The following is an 8393-nucleotide window of genomic DNA, read 5'->3' on the forward strand; positions in this document are numbered from 1 at the left end:
TTAATCCTCTCTTTAATCAGCGGTTCCCATCTCTGCACGTGACTTGTCAGGGGAACTTTTCTCTGATGCTCACACGATGTGGGAACTTGTCACATCTTCCATCTCTGGGAACATCCTCACCTGAAATTGAAAGGTAAATATTTCAGTTGTGAGTCTCTCTGTCATGACTCAAATAATTTTAAAATTGCTTAGATGTCTTTGCCTAACAATGTTCAGATTGTTCTAATGCAGGGGAAAAACGGTAGTTTTAGACACAGTAATATTGATAGCAGCAAGTAATTTCCATGTATTTCTCACGGTTATTGGCACTGGGAGGATTACCAAGGAGAACTTTTCACTTATTAAGAAGACATTCTATGTCAAGGGCCTACCACAGCACCTGGCAATAGAAGTGCTCACTAGATGATGATGTTGGCAATCATTATTTTCATGGAGTTGGGCTGGGAAATGCCATGCTTATTTCTGGGATGCTATATTGTCATCAGGGATCTCAGCTCAAGGAGATTTTATCACCAGTAGAGCACTTTAGAGACCAGAACAGAATAGCAGAATGTTTGTAGAAAAGAACTGAAGGTTTATGACTAGGGGTCAATGGATGGACAGCTCAGAGTTGGCACAGTCTTTCCCTCATTCATTCAGCGGAGAGTCTCCAGTGCCTTTGTGAGATTCAGCCTCCACCCCTGCCTTCTAGCAGCTCCCTGTCTAGTCCGAAGGACTATATAATGCACTGTAAGTATCAGTTAATGGATCTCAGTGCAATGGTAAAAGAGGGTACAGGGTGTTTCCATGCGTCTTTAGAATATCAAAGATGTTTCAAAAACCACACATTGAATGAAGCACAAATTTTGTTTTGCCACCTTCACTTACCAGTTCTGGCAAAAAGGGAAAAAGAACTAATATGATAAGCAATGATCACAGCATTTAAAAGACGATATTGTTTATTTATATGGTCATTTTTATTGTCTGGTTCCTCCTAAAGGCCAGGCAATTTTACCTGTTCTGTTTACTGCTTTCTCCCCAGCATCTAGAACAGTGTTGGGTGCATAACAAGCCCCCGGTAAGCATTCATTCACTGATAGACTAGATATGTATTTCTTCTTCCGCTGTATAGGAAGAAGAAATAAAATTGGGCCCTGGTCGAGAGAAAGAAGCTGGGGGAGCCCTGACGTCCTTAAAGTCAGTGGGGCACATGGTGGTCGGGAGTTGGGGGGTGGGGCACAAGGTGGCAGAGATTGGAGGTGTGGCCAGATCCTAGAAGTCTTGAATGCCAGGCCAAGCACCTTGACCTGTATTCTGAGGCCCTAGAGAGACACTGAATGATTTTTAGCTGGAGTGAGACCTTCTCAGACTCCTGCTCCATGACCTTCTCTTTCTTTCCAAAGAGCTTTCCAAGTTTGTTTTGTGTCATTTGCTTTATTGGACTGGCCCAGTCTTAGTTGGGAGTTCTCTGGCCAGCAAAAGTTCTTCGGCAAGTGAAAGGGACCCAGTTATCTGCTCCCCCTTCCCTAAATCCAAGTCGACCTAACCCAAGCCCACATTCTTCCTGTAATTAAACCCAACTCCAGCTAAATTAGGCAAATATTTTAAAATAGTAACTCAAGAAGGATGTTTTAGTAATTGTGTGATGAAGATGTCAGATCTCTATTGCTACGTTGCAGTCTGAAGGACAGCTGGGAGGGAAGTCACTTTGAGGGATTTTAATAATGTATCCAATTCTTGATGTGTGTAAGGGTGAGGACAACTGGATGCCACTTTCAGAGAGGGTGGGTCAAGTTCGGTTTGGTGTGTCTGTGCTACCCACCTTGTATATCAGGGTCTTTTAAAAAATTATTATTATTTTTAAAGATTTTGTTTATTTGAGAGAGAGAGAGAGATAGTGACAGAGATAGTGAGAGAGAGCACAAGTGGGGAGAAGAGGGAGAAGCAGGCTCCCCGCTGAGCAGAAAGCTTAACTCGGGGCTCGATTATCCCAGGACCCTGGGATCATGACCTGAGCCGAAGGCAGACGCTTAACCCACTGAGCCACCCAGGTGCCCCTAAAAAAAATTATTATTAACAAAACTCTATATTCATTGACAAACATTTTTTTTAAGATTCTATATATTTATTTATTTGACAGAGAGAGAGAGCATAAGCAGGGGGAGAGGGAGAAGCAGACTCCCCGTTGAGCAGGGAAACTGAAGACACAGGGCTCCATCCCAGGACCCTGGGATCATGACCTGGGCTAAAGGCAGATGCTTAACTGACTGAGCCACCCAGGCGCCCCAAAGTAACTATTCTTAAATTTCCACCTGTGAGGGGCAAAGGTGCCTGAGATGTCCCCTCCCTCAGGCTCTGTAAGAGGAGGGGCGAGGCAGATATCCCTGGAAGAGGTAGCAACTCTTAGTAGAAAGAGTTCATGAGCTTTGGAGTCAGACAGACTGGGCTAGAATCCCACCCTCCCCACAGCCAATCTGTAGTTGCTGGAAAGGTAATGGGACTCCTCTGTACCTCTGATTTCTTACCTATAAAGTGGGAAAATACTATGTACTTCAAAGAGGTGTTGGGAGGATCATAGAGAATGTACTAAAAGCCTTGGGCTCCCGGCTGGTCTTCATGAAAAAGCAGTCATTTTTATTACCTCTGCTCTGAGCTCTCAGACCCCATGCCTGGGCCAGGCTTGGCCATATTAGCATGTGGAAGTCTCTCCTTTTCCCTGACCTGCTTCAGATTCCCTTGAGCAGCCCTGGGCAACTGTCTGAAAGTGGAGGAGGAGATGTTGCCTGTAGTTACCACCCTGCCTAGCCGGCGCGGACCTGGAACTCCAGCCTGGTTCTTAGGTCCCCGAGGCACATGGGACTGGTCAGCCTGATTCAGATGTCTTGCTCCTTCTGTGATTCCTCTTGGGCGTGTCATGACCTCAAGGTAGCAGTGGCTAGAGTTGGGTTCGGTTTATATTAACTCTCCCTGAGCAGAGAGATGAGGTGCTCAAGCCTTGGCAGAGGGAGGAGGGTGAGAGTTAATGGCTATGGCAGGAGTAGACAAAGTGAGCCCTGACCTGGAGACCTCAACAGGACAGAGTTCCCACCTCCAGGTCCTTTTTGGTCAGCAGGCCACTTCTCATCCTGTCTTCTAAAAGGCCAGGAACTTGGCTGGCATCTTGGCTGGAACGCCTCAGGCGTTGCTAGGAAATACCTTTTAACTTACACCGTAGCAAAATAGCCCTTGCTGATTTTAACCATATTTAACGCCTTTAAACACAAACCGCTCCTAGCTTTTCCTTTTGCTTAGTCCACGTCTTTAATGATCTGGTTTCTATGTCCCCTAAGCTCTGGAGTGACACCTCTGAAGGTCCCTGGCTAATCTCACTTGAATCTGAAGACAATGGTACAAGGTAAGCAGGTCAGAAATCCCTAGATTATAGATGTGGAGTTCAGAGAGGGAGAAATACTTGCTAGAGGCCACATACCATAAGCCTGGCAGAACAGGGAGCCAAATCCTCAGGTTTTAACACTACTCTACATTTTTTATTTAGAAAGTTGACAAGACAAGTGAACTCAGTGATCTTAGAATAAAATCCACATTCCTTTCTAGGGTCTGCCAAACCCTGCATGATCAGGCCCTGCTCAGTAATCCAGTGTCTGCTGGCACCTCTGTTTCTTCCCCGTTCTTCTGCCCCTCTAGCCATCTGGTACTTCCCAGATCCCCTTAAACTCATCAGGCCTTTGCATTGATGTTCTTTGCCTGGCTCTTCTATAATGACTCCTTCCCATCCTTCAGATCCCATTCCAAAGTCATTTTCTGAGGGAAAAGACCTCTACCCGAGGTAGAACCCCTCTGTTTTTTTCCTCCCGCGGCACCTCCCTTCCCAGCCTTCATCCAATCTGTAATTATTTATTAAATGAACACATGGATGAATACCTTGGTACCCAAGATGTTCAATTAAGTTAACTTAATTGTTCATTTATTTAGCAAATATTTTTTGAACACCTATTAAGGGCCATTCTTTCAGGAGCTGATACCAATCTCGGCACAATGGGGACACTTTCTAAAGGAAAGTAGAAAAGCAAATGGGGTTAGTGTCACTGCAAGGGTTTTGGCTTGAATGACTGGTAGGACAGTGCTGCGATTTGCTGAAACGGGAAAGAGAGAAGGTTGGGTGGGTAGGGAGTAAAATGCTATTTTTTTTTTTTTATTGTGGTAAGTATGAGATTCCCCTTAGACAGTCAGGTGGAGATGTCAACTTGACAATGGTATATATGGCACTTGAATTCAGGGCAGAGATCTGGGCTGGAAATACATTTGGGAGTCATCCGAACATCAATTATGCTAAAAGCCAAGACCCCGGGTGAGTGACACTGGGGAGTGAATGTAGTTAAAGAAAAGGTCTAAGAACTCAGCCTTCAACATTTAGAGGTCAAAGAGATGAGGAAGAAACTGGCCAGAAAGGTAGACTAGGAAGCAGAGTCTTTGTTTGAGAATGAAGATGGGGGAGGGGGTATTGGAATTTGAGGAATGAGGAGAGAGCAGGAAAGCGCCATCTAGGAGAGAGGGAGAGAAAATGAATTAGAGAAACAGCGCTCCTTCAGGCAGTTTTGGGCGTGAGGCTGGTGGTTCCTAATTTAGAAGGAGCCTGATCAGCATTAGCGTGTACTTTCCTCTTGTCTGCTCAGCTGTGAAGGTGCAGGTGAAGAGTAGATAGAGAGCTAACGAGTACAGGGGAACGAGGGCTGGTGAGGACAGTGAGAATGCATGCAAGGTGGGGTTAGATGTTTGACCGTGGAGTTTACACTGGACAGGAAGGGCAGGGAGGGCAGTGAGGCGGGGCAGGGGAAAAGGGACAGTAAAAGGCGATTTGAAGGTCCCAGGAGGTTGAGTCTGTTGACTAGAGGGAGCGGGAGAGGAAGTAGGCATGGACAGAGATGCTTGAAATGGACATTAAGGTGTTAAGGCCTGAGGTCTGAGCAGGAAGGGAGTAATGAGGTAGAAGGAGAAGCAAAGGCTGAGGAATTGAGAAGCCAGGATATTGGAGGGATCATCTGTATGCATAATGAAATCATCAAGGCTTATGATGGACTAGTTTTGGAGAGAGTCTTAGTAGGGTTTGGGGGAGTGTGCAAGATGAGGTATGTGCCTGGCATACAGTGGGTTCTCAATCAATGTCCTTTAGTCATTTATTTGCTTAGGCTTTGTTCAGGGGGCTGGGGTTTCTCCCTCAGTTGCTTCCAGAGCAGAACTTCCTGGAGGGTCGTGGCATAGCTTGGTGGGTGGGGATAGGGGTTGGGAGACATGCGTGGGGGCCCGAGCTGGCCCTGAGGGAATGTGCCGGTACCAGTGCTGAGGCTGCCCCACAGCCTAGGGTCCAGGCCCTCTGCTGGCTGCAGGCTGGACTCCCACCAGAGCCGCATGCCTTCGGCTTGGCGGCAGCAGCAGCAGCAGCAGCAGATGGTGAGAAGTGGGTGGGCTGGGGGGGATCTGCAACTGATCCCACAGTTGCCGGATTAATGAGGCCTCGTGCCCGCCTTCTTTTCTGCAGTGTGCCAGCCGACAGTAGCTTCCTTTGCTGGGGTGGGTTTGTTTGTGGGAAATTTTTTGGCAGTGAAAGCTCAGCACCTGATGAAAACTTCCTCTCCCCCTCATTTCTCCCCCTCCTCTTCCTCCTAGACTGGTTCTATGTATTTTGGGGCCTCCAGCCTTTCCCTGGGGTTCCTTCTGGAGTCAGCATGGTGGAGCTGAGATCACGTAGACCCGCGTCTGCATTTACAAATGGGGAAACTGAGGCTTAAAGAATATAATCATTCATTCTGTGGCCAGGCTCAGGACTCTACATACATCCCATGCCCTTTCAGTGTCTAGCTACATCCCCCGGTTGACATAGACTCCATAAGTGAGAACGTGGATGGTTCATATTTGAGATTCAGACATATACAAGCATATATAATGGGCACTGAGGTCATGGGGATAGGGACATTGGCAGCCAGATTACAATAAGGACAACAAGGTCCCAAGAGAAAAACATCCCTGATCACCGTAAGTGAGGAGGGGGTCTGGCACAGGGGACCAGGCTAGCAAACAGGCTCGAAAATAAAAGGCACTAGCTGTGGGCCTTCTTAGCCCACTCTGACCTCCCCACCCTGGCAAATCCAAAGAACTATTTTATGAAGTCACTAGGGGTCTAAGCGACTCTGTGGTAGGACAATTCCCAGCCAAGTGGGAGAAGAGAAAGGGAGGGTACAATCCCTAATGAGGAGTGAGAGCGAGAGTGAGCAAATGAGAAAGAAATGAGCCCTGCAGATCTGGAGGTGAGCAAAGATGCCGAGATATTTCAGTCAGTGGTGTGGCAGGAACTGAGACCACAGGGAGCATCAGGGGTCAAAAACAGGTCAGTGCTGCTGGCTGGGGAGCCCTTCGATGCATGGCAGACTGACGCAGGCAGCAATAAAGCAAGGACACTATGGAGGCAGGTGGGGATAGAACTCCTAGAAATGGGGATATAGGCCTTTGTAGGGGCACTGGACATCTGGGGTGGGTCTGAAGACCAACATGGTCTCATCAATGTGGTCAGACTGAGAGGCACAGGTAATGGCCAAGTGTGGACAATGTTATAATCAAACTTAAATCAATGAGGCAAAGTTGTCTAACCTGTTCCACATAGTGACATATATACAAAAGTATTTGTTTGTCCCAACAGGGTAGAGGGACAGGATGTTTGGGGCCAGAGATAAATGGCTTGGGAGCTCTAACAGCCCAGGGCCTCCCCCGGCTGCTCAGAATGTTGAGGAAATAGAATGAGTACATCAGTAAGAATGTGTTCACTGGTTGGGAAACTCTGCAGTAAGGAATGTATTTTTTCCTGTGTAATAGGAAGCACAGGGAATATAATCCAGGGCTGCTGTAGCAGCTTAGAGATGCCACTGAGGACCTAGGTGTCTCATGTTTCTAACCTGCCATCCATTGGCAGATGCCTTGGATGTTGCCTTCATAGTTGCAATATGGCCCCTGTAGCTCCAGACATCACATCAGCATTCCAAGGCAGACGAAAGAAGAGGTGGAGGAGGAGGATGGCAAAGGGAAAACAGAATGTCAGCCGAGTTTGCTCCCTTTTAAAGAGCTTTCCTGGGGCACCTGGGTGGCTCAGTTGTTAAGTGTCTGCCCTCGGCTCAGGTCATGATCCCAGGGTCCTGGGATCGAGCCCCGCATCAGGCTCCCTGCTCAGCGGGAAGCCTGCTTCTCCCTCTCCCACTACCCCCTGCTTGTGTTCCCTCTCTCGCTGTCTCTCTCTCTGTCAAATAAATAAATAAAATCTTTAAAAAAAATAAAAAATATAAAGAGCTTTCCTGGAAGCCTCACCAGGGACCTGTTACATCTCGTTGGCCAGAGCTGTGTGGTGTGGCCACCTCTAAACTGCAAGGAAGACCGAAAGACGTGTTGAAGCTGGGTGTTTTGTTGCCTAATAAAATCAGGGTTCTGTTAGAAAGAAAGAAGAGAATTAATATGGGCAGTTTTGCATAGCTGGACACAAACCGTGAGGCAGCAAGAGGAGCGGATGAGGCTAGTTAAGCAGTCAGAGCCTAGATACTGCAGGGCCTTGGAGTCATGCTCAGGCATCTGGACTGAGTCACCTGGGTGATGGGACTCCCCTCAGGGGATTTAGGCTGGGAAGGGATTTGGTCCGATGGATATTTTAGGCAGCTCATTCTGACTGAGGGGAGGTTCAGGTCTGACTGGACGAGGTGCAGATGTTGAGGAAGGGACGTCCTCTGTGAGGTTGGTGCCAGAATCCGTGTACATAGAAGGTGTCCGCTTAAGCCTCTGAATGAGCTGATGAAACTTAAATTAGGATAGCAGCTGTGAGGAAGGGATGAATTTGAGAAATATTCAGGAGGTAAAATTCAGTTAGGTAATTGATTGGATGGTTGGGGGAAGGGGGTGGAGTTTAAGAACACTCCACTCCACTCCAGTGGGTTCTCCCTCCATTGATTGGGATGTGAAACACAAAAGAAAGAGCAGGTCTGGAATGTATAATTTGTTCAAAATCACACAAGCTGGGAATTGAACTCAGGTCTCCTGGGCCAGTGTTCCTTCCATTACTTTATTATTTTTTTTAACTGTCTTTATTTTTTTTAATTCTAGCTTTTTAATTTAAATTCAATTAGCCAACATATAGTACATCATTAGCTTCAGATGTAGTGTTCAATGATCATATACTATACTTTATACTCCAGCCTCTATCCTCTGGAGCCTGGAAAAACAGTACACTGATGTCTTTGGGACCCACTGATTTTTCTCCTCCTTTCTCCTCCCAACCAGGTCATGAGATTCCAGGAATGAAATTAAAATGGTGGTGGTGGCATCTTGCTTCTGGAGGGCCTAGTTTGATAAGGGTATGCTAAGAGGGTGGGCAGAGGGGTCAC

Source organism: Callorhinus ursinus, unplaced genomic scaffold (genome assembly GCF_003265705.2).
Source record: "Callorhinus ursinus isolate GAN/ISIS: 27379988/994484 unplaced genomic scaffold, GSC_fseal_2.0 scaffold9, whole genome shotgun sequence".
NCBI classification, from domain to species: Eukaryota; Metazoa; Chordata; class Mammalia; order Carnivora; family Otariidae; genus Callorhinus; species Callorhinus ursinus.